This window comes from Mercurialis annua, linkage group LG4, assembly GCF_937616625.2.
Source record: "Mercurialis annua linkage group LG4, ddMerAnnu1.2, whole genome shotgun sequence".
Taxonomy (NCBI): Eukaryota; Viridiplantae; Streptophyta; class Magnoliopsida; order Malpighiales; family Euphorbiaceae; genus Mercurialis; species Mercurialis annua.
This window is the reverse complement of record NC_065573.1, coordinates 17,283,948-17,296,354: the sequence shown is the minus strand read 5'-3', so window position 1 is coordinate 17,296,354 and position 12,407 is coordinate 17,283,948.

Below are 12,407 nucleotides of genomic sequence, written 5' to 3'. Positions count from 1 at the left end.
AAAAACACCTACAAAATAGGAAAGTAGATTAGGAACACCTACATTTGAAGGGTTGGCTCAGTTGGCCAAACTCTAATGATATGTGTATAAGGTTGAGGGTTCGACCTTCAACACTCACGAGCAGTGTGCCTATTTAAAAAATATATAATATTAACTCCCGCTAGCCCCGCTAATAATTTAAGTAAGCTATTTATGATTAAAAAAAATAAGAAACACCTAAAATATCATTCACACCGCCATATGAAAGCTATATATATGGGATAGTCCATCTATTTTGTATGAATGAGAGAGCATTAGCGAGTGTGCACATGAAGTGAGTAAAGTAGGAGAGCAATTTAAAGTTTGGACTCTCTCTAGGGTTTATCCCTTCTTCTAGGGTTCATCCCTTTACCCCTAACTAGTCTAGCTTGAATTATCACAAACCTTAATCTGCCCAACAAACATCTAACTTCACTCAACTATAAACTGCAGCATCTCTCATCAACACCCTTAATATCGTCGATAGCACTTATTGAACACCTGCTTTCAACTACAACCTCTCCCTCTGTGAAACACCACTTCTTAATTCTCTACCAACTTCCCCATTATGAGCCAACAACCTATAAGTATTAAAGACCTCACTATGTTTGCTGCAAACTTGAATATGTCCGAGCCAACTCTCAACCTCGTCCAAGAAGAAGTTGAAAACCGCTTCGTCTTGGTGGGTCAGTTTGCGGGTAAGAAGTTTATCCACGATAGCATTGTCAGGGACGTCCTACAAAGATCCTGGAGAACAGCCATGGGCTTTCATATCTCGAAAGACAGGGATGGCACCTACATCTTTCATCTCAATCCAGAGGAGGACTGCGAGAAGGTGCTGTCTGGAAGGCCGTGGTGCATCACCAACCATCTGCTTGTCATACAGCGATGGCGTGATGATGAGGCACTCGATTCCATTGATTTCTCCATATCTCCATTCTGGGTCCATGCCATGGGTTTACCAGCAAACAGAATCAACGTCCAGAATGCCAGAAGTATCGGTTGCCTCTTTGAGCAATATATTTCTTCAGACTGCGAAGGCAATCCTAATGGAGGAGGGTGGGGCACTTTACGTTTCCAGGTTATGATCGATGTGACAAAACCACTCAGGAAAGGTTTCTATATCCCCACTAACGATGGCTCGAAGAAATGGATCAATTTCATGTACGAAAGAATGCCCGATATCTGCTTCCGTTGTGGGGATCATTGGTCATTCTACTTATTCTTGTACCACCATTGTCACTGTTAGCGAAAACCCAGATGAACCTGCATTTGGCACAGACATGAGGGTAGGGTTCCGCAAATCTCAGGCAGAAGCTAAAAAGAAAACCACAACCACACAACGATTCACCAACTCTGGTAGCTCGACAGGAGCATGGTCAAGAACCGGGGAATCACCGGATACTACCGGAGAGCAAGGATCTCCGACAATTCCTCAAGCCAGGGCTGGTAGAGGGTTGCTTACTTTGGACCGCTGGGTAGACCGTAGTGCCAGTATCCATGGGGCAACTAAGGACTCTGGGAAAAATACAAGCAGCAAGTACGAGGATGCAGGTCCAAATATTCTGGTGAAAAGGTCTGACAAAGGAAAAGAAGTCAACAACTCCAATCTACCTATTTTTAGCATTAAGAGAGACAAAGCCCCTGAAAAGCTAATGGCTAGTTCATTTCACGCTTTTGGAAAAGTGACAAACCACAATACCAAAAGTAACTTGGGACCATCCCACAAGGTAGTTGTTCAACATGCTTGCGATATGGAAAAACTGCTGGATAATGTTGAGCCATCCATCCATAACCCGGTGGCATACAAAAAGATACAACTTGACCCCTGTATCTTTGCCACAAGTCCAAACTTGAAGGCTGACTCAGCTAAGGGAGCCATCTACTGTAATAGGCAGATTTTAGAGGAACCGGGCCTCTTGCACCTTGTTCTACCATCTGCTGGCAACGACACTCTCCCAAGCCCAGACCCACTGACCAACACAACAAGTACTCTGAAGCCTACGTGTGTTATCACATCCATGCAAAGTGAAAACCCATCCATGCAGCAGATTGGAGATAATACGCTGAATCCTAGTGACACGCCGGAGGAAGGCCTGGATGAGGTTCTAGTAAAGGAAACCACTTCGCCTCAGCAACCAATGGCTCAATTCCCAATCCGTCACCGGCTGAAGAAGCTGGCCAGACAGAGGGGTCTCCTGAATCCCATCCATGCACCAGTTCAGAGTGGAGCAATCTCAATGCCAATGAGCCACAACCCCTCTACTGGGTCAAAGAGAGAAGGGTCCAACTTAATTGTCCAGGAGTTTAAGAAACCATGTTACCCGAAAGAATCCAAAGAGGTGGAGGGCGCCAGCCATAGTGGGCCCCAACTGGATAAATGAAGTCGATAGTATGGAACTGTCAGGGTTTGGGGAACCCCCTGACGGTTCACTACCTCCAAAGGATTGTCAAATCCTATTCTCCAAGTATCGTTTTTCTTTCCGAAACTAAGAACAGTAGTCAAAAAGTGGAAAAGGTGTTCAGAAAATGCGGCTTTAGAGACTTCAAGTGTGTTAGATCCGTTGGGTCTCTCGGGTGGCATCGCGCTTGCTTGGAATTCCACATGTAATGTTAGTTTAGTTAATTTTCAGCATTTTTATTTCCATTGTACGGTCTCTTGTAATGAGGTGAATGTTGCTTGGAACTTTATTGGAATATACCTCAGTGTTGATTACGTTGAACGTGCAAATCAATTTAACTTTCTAGTTAGTTACTTAAGTAATGTCTCCGGCCAGGTAGTAGTAGCTGGGGACTTTAACTGCATAGTTAGTAGACACGAAAAGTTTGGTGGTTTAGCTTACAATGTCGGTCGTATGGAAACATTCCAAAATTTCCACAACGAAGCTCGGTTAATTGACATGGGCTTCGAAGGATCGCAATTCACTTGGAATAACCGAAGACGAGGTGAGGCTAACATCCAAATGCGCTTGGATCGGTGCTTAGCTAATGTTGATTGGCTCCGGAGTTTCCCTAGTGGTAAAGTGATTCACCTTGGAGAAATGGGGTCAGATCACAAACCCCTTTTGTTGGATCTGCTCCCGGAGGTGGTCAAAGGTCAGAAGCGTTTCTGTTTCGACCAACGTTGGGGAATAAATGCAGAAGTTCAGTAGCTCATTAGTGGAATTTGGCTAGAGAATAATCTCGAGGCAGGAGAGACACCAGCTGCTGAGACATCCACAACCAGGAACCCACTACACACCATTCATGATAAGCTGAAACAGCGCAGGTCCAAACTCGTTTAGTGGTCCAGCTCTAAGAAACAAAACGCGAGACGCAACATACAAGCTCTCCATGATCAAATCAGCGCTCTCCATCAACAAGGCTATAGTGACAACGCAGATAGCATTAAGATTTTAGAGACTGATCTAACTCAGGAAGTGCTTCGAGAGGAGCAATATTGGCAACAAAAGTCCCGAATCAATTGGCTTCGCTCTGGCGACCGGAATACGTCGTACTTCCACTCCAAAGTTATTGAACGAAGAAGGCAAAACAACATTATTCAGCTTAACAACAGCGAGGGGAGGCTGTGCAACACTCAAGGTCAGATTGTAAAGATTGCCTTGGATTATTTCAAGGATATCTACACATCTTCAACTCCTTCCAACATTGCTGAAGCCATCAGACCAATCCAGAGGAAAGTCACGACCAGTATCAACCACAGCTTAACCAGGGATGTCTCGGAGGCGGAGATTCGGAAAGCTGTTTGTGACATACACCCCAACAAGGCGCCAGGCCAAGACGGGATGACAGGGCTCTTCTACCAATCTAACTGGGAGACGGTTAAAGTGGATACGTGTGCGGCGATTAGAGCTTTCTTTGAAGGAGCTAGCCTGCCAAGAGGATTGAACCACACGACCATTACTCTCGTTCCAAAGGTCAAAAGCCCGCTGTCCATGTCGGATCTCAGGCCAATTAGCCTTTGCCCGGTTTTCTATAAAATCATCTCCAGAATCTTGACGAATAGATTGCAGCCGCATATGTCTCACCTCATAAGCGAACACCAAAGCGCTTTCGTCTGAGGTCGCAACATATCAGACAACATTTTATTAGCGCACGAGATGACTCATTACCTGAAAACAAGAAGAGGGAGCTCGAAGTTTGAGTTGGCACTCAAATTAGACATGAGTAAAGCTTACGAGCGGATAGAGTGGGAGTTCGTTAAAAAAGTGATGCGTAATATGGGTTTCCATTACAAATGGATTAGGTGGATAATGTGCTGCATTAATTCAGTTTCCTATTCGGTTACCTTGAACGGAAATTCTCATGGTTTCGTTAAACCAACGAGAGGCTTACGTCAAGGGGATCCGCTTTCGCCGTTTATCTTCCTCCTTTGCGCAGAATGCTTCTCATCCCTCCTCTGCCAAGCGGAATTGGATGGTCGGATTAGTGGAGTCAAAATCGCTAGAAGAAGTCCTCAAGTTTCGCATTTACTTTTTGCGGACGACGGCCTGTTATTCTTTCAAGCTTCAACTCCACAAGCTACGTCCATCTCAAGCATCATTGCCTTGTATTGTGAGGCTTCGGGTCAGCTCATTAATAAGAACAAGTCCACCATCTTCTACAGTAGAAACACACCTGATTCTATTCGGTTGCTAATCGCGTCAGTCCTAGAGGTGCGCAACTCGGGAGGGCAGGATAAATATCTGGGTCTACCGGCCTTGGTCACCAAATCAAAGAGAGAAACCTTCAAAGAGATAAGCGGTAAGATCAGAAACAAAGTTAGCGGCTGGAAGGGATGTCTTCTTTCAAACGGAGGAAGGGAAGTGTTGATCAAAAGTATTGCGTTAGCTGTCCCGGTGTTCACCATGTCGTGCTTATGCTACCAAAGAGTCTTCATAAGGAAATTAACTCGATTATCTCCAACTTTTGGTGGGGTCAGAAAAAGAATGAACGTCGTCTTCACTGGGTCTCTTGGGCAAAAATGTGCAAATCAAAGGACGAGGGTGGATTGGGATTCCGAGACCTAGAAAATTTCAACTTAGCGCTCTTGGCTAAGCAAGGATGGCGCCTACTCAGTCAGCCTGATTCTCTCATATCCCGGGTGTTTAAAGGAAAATACTACCCTCTGGATACTTTTACAAACGCCAAACATCACTCAAATGGCTCGTGGGCTTGGAAGAGTATACTCCGAGGAAGATCAGTGCTTGAAAAGGGTCTCCGGTGGCAGGTTCGATCGGGTGAAAACATAAACATCCGCACTGACCCTTGGATTCCCACGGTTTTTCCTTTTAAACCTGCTACGCTCCCATCTATCCCTCATAATGTCACTCGGGTAGCGGATATAATTGATCGTCGATCCAATAACTGGAATGAGCAGCTTGTTAATGACAGCTTTAACGTGGAGGATGCAAGGTCTATTCTCTCACTACCTACGAGCATCACAGGAGGCCCAGATAAGCTAATTTGGAACGGAACAAACGCAGGTAATTTTTCGGTTCGTTCAGCCTATCACCTTGCTGTATCCGGGCAATCAACCACCATGGTGCCTGAAGCAACAATCAGTAGGTGGCGAGTCTTATGGAAAATGAGGATCCCTCCGAATTTAAAATGTTTCTTGTGGAAAGCGCTCAACAACGGCTTGGCTGTGAATTACAGCATCCATAGGCGTATTAACTCAGCCTCCTCTTTATGTCCTAGGTGTTGTTCAGATGAGTCGACAAGTCATATGTTGGTGGGATGTCCTTTTGCTGAATCAGTTTGGTTAGGTTCGGCTATCAGAGAACACCTACCAACTTCAGATAACCTTTCTTTCCAGGACATTTGGCTGCACCTTTCAAATCTCCTGCTTCGAAGTGTAGTCGAAAATGAGGCCATGCACTACGTAGCTTGGATTGCTTGGAGTATATGGCTTGCAAGAAATGCCTTGATCTTTCGCAACGAGGACAGTGACCCCTTGAGCATTCTGAATACAACCGAGAAGCTCTTACGGGAAAACCTCAATGCGCTGGCTAAGGAGGATCCCAAGACAAACCCTCCAGAAGTTACAAGTTGGCAGCCCCCTCCATTGGACATCATAAAAATTAATTTTGATGGGGCATTCCAACGCCAAGAGAATAGAGGAACAGGAGCGGGGGTGGCGCGGAATCATAGGGGAAACCCGATAGCCTCGTTTGCGAAGACCTTCACCAATACCAACTCTCCGGCTGTCATAGAAGCCTTGGCCCTCCGCGAAGCAATGCTCTTAGCCAAGAGACTGCACCTCCTCTCCGTTGTCTTTGAGGGCGATGCTAAGGGTATCATTGATGCTATGAACAAATGCTCCAAAACGACAGTTGCGTGTGATGTGATCCTACAAGACTGTCGGACTCTATGTGATAGCTTCAGTAGTGTTTCTTTCAGTTTCATTAGACGTGTAGGAAATTGGGTAGCTGATGAATTAGCTAAAAAAGCCCTTAGAGACTCTTCCTTTTGTTGTAACCCTCAAGCATAGTTGATGTGGCTTGTGTCGAGGCTTTCATAAGCCGTTTTTATTCTTATAATAAAATTACATCTTTCGTTAAAAAAAAAGTAGGAGAGCAAAATTAACAAAATTGTTATCACTTCTTTATAATACAATAGAAGTTATTTTGCTCGGTTTAGTTCTTTTTAAAACAGAATTAAAAAATTGGAATTTGAGATAGTTTAATTTTTATAATTTTAATTAAAAAAATCAAAAAAATTCGTTTTGTCCTTTCAAATTGGAATAACAGATCAAATAAAGCTAAATTCGTAACTTTGTATGAAAACACTTTTAAAATAGATGTTTTGAATAAAAACATTCTGCAAATAGGCATTTTGACTTGTTTTACACTTTTAGCTCCAAATTTTTTAATAGTTTGTTGTCACCTGAGCTCCGATTGTTCCAATTGTTTTTTATCACCTTAGTTAAGAGGTTAAACGAGCTAAATTAATCAACATGTGAGTGTTTTTTTTTCAGAGTTATAAATTTAAATATTTTGTGTCAAATTGAAGTGATTAAAAAATAAAGTAAACTTTTGTTGATTAAATATGTATATTTTATTATGTATTGACATAGGTGGAGAGAGACTAAACTGATTAAAAATGATAAAATTATGAATTAGCTTGTTTTGTAATTGAGAATAATTTGGTGTTTGATTTTTGTGTCAAGTTGAAAGGTGGAATTAAAAATTTGTTCATAAATTCATGTTTTGAAATTTCTTTTTAACAAAAAAAATACATTAAATTTGATATTAGTTGCTAATATTAATTTTTTAAAAATTTATTTTAAGTTTACTGGCTGGTAGAAAAGTAGATCAAATGAAACCCACACCCTGTACATATGCAAAAATAAATGTGGTAATCGGAACCAACACTCACTTACATGGTTTGAAAATTTTATTACATTACTTGAATTGGCTAAAAATATAATATAATCCTTCTAAAAGAATATACTATATGATATGATGCTTGTACTTTTTGGTTAGTAATACGTGGAAAAGATCATACTTATCCAGTGAATTAGTATTGCCTTACTGACCAACAAGCCATGTGGCATACGCACACATAATAGGGTCTTGGTCACCTAATTTTTGGTCCCATGATGTTTATATATGTCATCATCCAAATTACACAATCTTGGCCGTATGTAAAAAGATTTGCTTAGATGAACGGTCATTAATAGTGTTTTCACATGGATGGGTCCCATGTTTAATTAACAACTGACAAGCTTTTATATCATGTTTATTATTGTATTTCCTTCTCAATCTCATTATAATCAAAGAAAAAACATCTCATTAAGCCCCATCAAGAGTGTCACGGGCTTGGATTTTCTGACCAAAGATCTGTGCGGCACTAGTGAACTTTTCTCGAAAAGTTACTAGTCAGCCTCTCTCGAAGTGTTTAAACACACTTAAGCGGAAGTAAAGATCGTAAGATGGCTAGAACGTATGAAAGCTTGTATTACTTTATGAAAGCTTGATTACACAACTCTTGGATTCACAAGGATTTCAAGGATGCTTTACAAATGAGGGTTTGAGGTTATATATAGTCCTCCACCTCCTCAATGAATGGCTAGGATCTATTTGATCCAATAGTTCCTATTTTATCTTCTAGAACTATCTACAATATTCTACACTATGTAAGAAGCTACTATGTACATCTAGTACCTTCTAGAGAGTTCTAGAGTATTCCATATTAGTCTAGAGAATTCTAGATAATTCTGGAATAATCTCGCAAAGAAGCTTCTAGAATATTCTAGAGGATTCTAGACGGTTCTGGAGGATTCTAGAGTATTCCAGAGAATTCTAGAATATTCTAAAGGGTTCTAGAATATTCTGGAATATAAAGTTTCTAGAATGTTCCGGAGGATTCCGGAACATGAGATCCGAGAGTGTTTTTGAGAAATTCGGGTCATAACCTCCATCACGTGCGAAGAATTATACGGCACGTGACATTCTCCCCCACTCAATTTGCAGACGTCCTCGTCGCATCCTCCTTGTATGCTTTGATTAGTCCTTTGTTATTCATAACGTAAGATCGTGCTCTTAACTTGCCTCATTTTAGCATTGGTCCATTTCTTCTTCTTCTTTACGGCCCTTGTTAAATATGCGTGCTCTTTTTCGAAATTCTGGTGCCATCTTTTGGCAATTTTAAGTGTGCATGGACTTGAGCCTCCATATTCCGTCGAATTAGAACGACATTCCTTGATGATTTCATTCTTCAAGCCTTGCCGCTTTGGCACGTACACTCGATCTTCTTTGGTGGTTAGCGCTCCGCCTCTTTGTCGAAAATGACGCGTCGTCCCTTGACTTGCCAACTTCCTCAAACTCTTGGCCTTTAGATCATGCTTGAGTACCCTCTTGCCTTGGTCCACCGTTGGAAATCTCGGACTTGTGATGATAGCTTGCTTCGCTTCTCCACTAAGTACGTCGGTCTCTCGATTTGCCTTGCCCGACTTGCATTGCATCACAAAGTCTAACTTATTATGTTGCCTCTTCACATCTTCCCGTCCGGAAGGCACCACATCTTTCACCACTTCTACCCCATTGTCCACCTCTCTCTTGGGTGGAAGTTTCTTTGGTAACCCAAGTGGCCTCACGTCCTTTAACTCTTCGAGGACATGAGAAACTTCCATAGGTTGTTGCCCTTTTGGCAAGGAATGTCCTCTCTCTTCCTTGAGTGCCGCCAAGAATGATGGTTCGGCCTCCTCTACTCCTTCGATGAGTTTCATGGTCGAGAGCTTCTTGGCTTTAGCACTCCTTTCTCTCGATAGCGGTACCGTACATGTCTTGCCTTCGTCCAAAATCCACATGGTGTTGGCAAAAGGGACAGGCATGGCTTTAACGCGATCCATGAACTCGATTCCAAGCACGATTGGATAATCATCCATGGGCACAACTGAAAAGTTTATAAGGCCGGACCACTCACCTAAGCACACTTTTACATCACGAGCAACGCCATAGATTGGTTTCGGCTCCGAGTTGACTGCCTTAATCCATCCTCCCTCGCCATTATAGGTGATTCCCAACTCCTTCGCTTCCTCGACTCGAAGAAAGTTGTTCGAAGCTCCGGTGTCTACCAATGCTTTCACAAATTGGCCACTGACCCTTGCTTCCACGAACAATCGACCTTTTCTCTCGGTCTTGGGTTCTTCCACCTTGGCTTTGATGGCATTAAGAATTTGCAAAGACCCCATCTTGGTCTCCTCTCGTTGCAGTTCCTCAACTTCTTCATGTTGTTCAATTAAGGCCGAGAGCTTCGCCTTCTTCGGACAATCCCTTGCTTTATGCGGCCCATCACAAAAGAAGCATTTAAGGGTTGGTCTATCCCCACCCTTAGCATCCCTCGTGCTATTCCCCTTATCGTACTTATTGAACTTGTGATAGCTTTGCTTACCTTGGATGTCTCCCTCTTCATCCTCGTTGCCTCCCTTGTCCTTGTAAGACTTGGGTTTCTCCGGTCTTGTGAACTCGATCAGCGACTCGGCAACGGAAATTGCGGTAGCAAGATCTTGGACTCCATGTCGTTGAAGCTCCATCTTTACCCAATTTTGAAGACCATCCTTAAAGGCAAACAATGCTTCCTTATCCGGGTAGTCGGGGATCTCTAATAGCACTTCCGAGAACTCCTTCACGTAGTCTCGAATGCTTCCTTTTTGTTGGAGACGCCTTAGCTTCGCTCTCGCCTCCTCCTCGGCATTCTCCGGATAAAATTGCCTCTTTAGCTCCTTCTTAAACTTGTCCCATGTGTCGATGGTACAAGTCCCTCTCTCGATATCGCCGTATCTCCGTCTCTACCATACCATCGCGGTATCTTCAAGGTAGAGTGTAGCGCTATCGATCTTTTTGGTGTCTTCTCCAACACCGAGAGCCTTGAAGTATTGCTCCAAGCTCCATATAAAGTTGTCCACCTCCTTCGCATTCCTTGCACCCTTATACGCTTTGGGTCTCGGAATGTCCATCCTCGATGGAGTGGAAACTATAGCCGGCAAGGCAACGCTTTCCCCTTGAGCGACTGCCTTCTTGCATATTTTGAGCTCATCCTTCGTCTCTTTCAACTCGTTGACGACCCTCTCGAGCTCCTCCTTCAACGAAACAATCTCGGCTTGGAGAGTCTCTTCCAAAGTCTTGATTTGGCCTAGACATTTCGACATGGCCTGGTTCACGGCACCTTGCATCGCTTCTCCAAGCTCTTCTCGTCCCTTCTCGAGCTCCTCGATGCGTTGGTCCGCCTCCTCGAACCTATCTTGCCCATCGGCAACCGCAAGTTCTACCTTTGCGAGCCTCGAATTCATGTCCGCCATAACATCCCTCGACTTGGACCTCCCCCTCTTCGATTGCGTCGCTGGATCCTCTGTGTGAATCGTCTCACTTCCCGAATGTGCCATCTTCTCTCGAGCAAAACTAATGTGTTAGCTAGGCTCTGATACCAACTGTCACGGGCTTGGATTTTCTGACCAAAGATCTGTGCGGCACTAGTGAACTTTTCTCGAAAAGTTACTAGTCAGCCTCTCTCGAAGTGTTTAAACACACTTAAGCGGAAGTAAAGATCGTAAGATGGCTAGAACGTATGAAAGCTTGTATTACTTTATGAAAGCTTGATTACACAACTCTTGGATTCACAAGGATTTCAAGGATGCTTTACAAATGAGGGTTTGAGGTTATATATAGTCCTCCACCTCCTCAATGAATGGCTAGGATCTATTTGATCCAATGGTTCCTATTTTATCTTCTAGAACTATCTACAATATTCTACACTATGTAAGAAGCTACTATGTACATCTAGTACCTTCTAGAGAGTTCTAGAGTATTCCATATTAGTCTAGAGAATTCTAGATAATTCTGGAATAGTCTCGCAAAGAAGCTTCTAGAATATTCTAGAGGATTCTAGAGGATTCTAGACGGTTCTGGAGGATTTTAGAATATTCCAGAGAATTCTAGAATATTCTAAAGGGTTCTAGAATATTCCGGAATATAAAGTTTCTAGAATGTTCCGGAGGATTCCGGAACATGAGATCCGAGAGTGTTTTTGAGAAATTCGGGTCATAACCTCCATCACGTGCGAAGAATTATACGGCACGTGACAAGAGCTATCGGTAAATTCAATTTCACACTTTGTGGTAGAAAACGAGTCCTAGTTTATGTTTTTGGCAAAAGGTATTAATAATCTTTCAAAACTGAAAAAAAATATTTCAAATTTTTTAACTTAAAATAAAAGCAATCTGATACTAAAAATTAATATATACTATATCTTTAATTTAAGACCTAATGTCTTAAAAATCCCCGACCTTTTATCCCCTTTTCAATCATACCCTAACGTTGAAAATTTGTCAATTTTACCCTATTTTGCATTTTTATGTTTCAATTGTACCCTGAAAAACTAAATTAACGTCTTTTGCATTTGGAAATTTGTTTAAAACATTCTCCATGTCTCGCATATATTGATGTATATTTTTAAAATTTATTTAAATTTAGTTAAATTAATTAAGAATTTAAATTAGTGTTAATTTGATTATGGTTTTTAGTTAGTTTTTAAAAATAAAGGACTTATTTGTACTTTTTTGAATAAAAAAGAATTTAATTTCATGTTTAGACTTAATTAATTGAATGATTTCATCATTTAAGTAAAAAAAGTTAACAAAAATTAAAATATTGGGGTACAATTGAAAACGGAAAATTCAAAAGTGGATAAAGTTGACAAATTTTCAACGTCGGGGTGGAATTGAAATAAAGTTTAAAGGTGAGGGGTTTTTGAGTGATTAGGCCTTAATTTAAATTGTAAACGAACTACTCACAAACAGGGACGAAGTCAGAACTCAAAGCATTTATAATGAAAAAAATTGTTCTCTTTAGAAAAAAAAATATAAATTTATTACTCTTTGAACTAATTCTTTTACAAAATTAATAAAT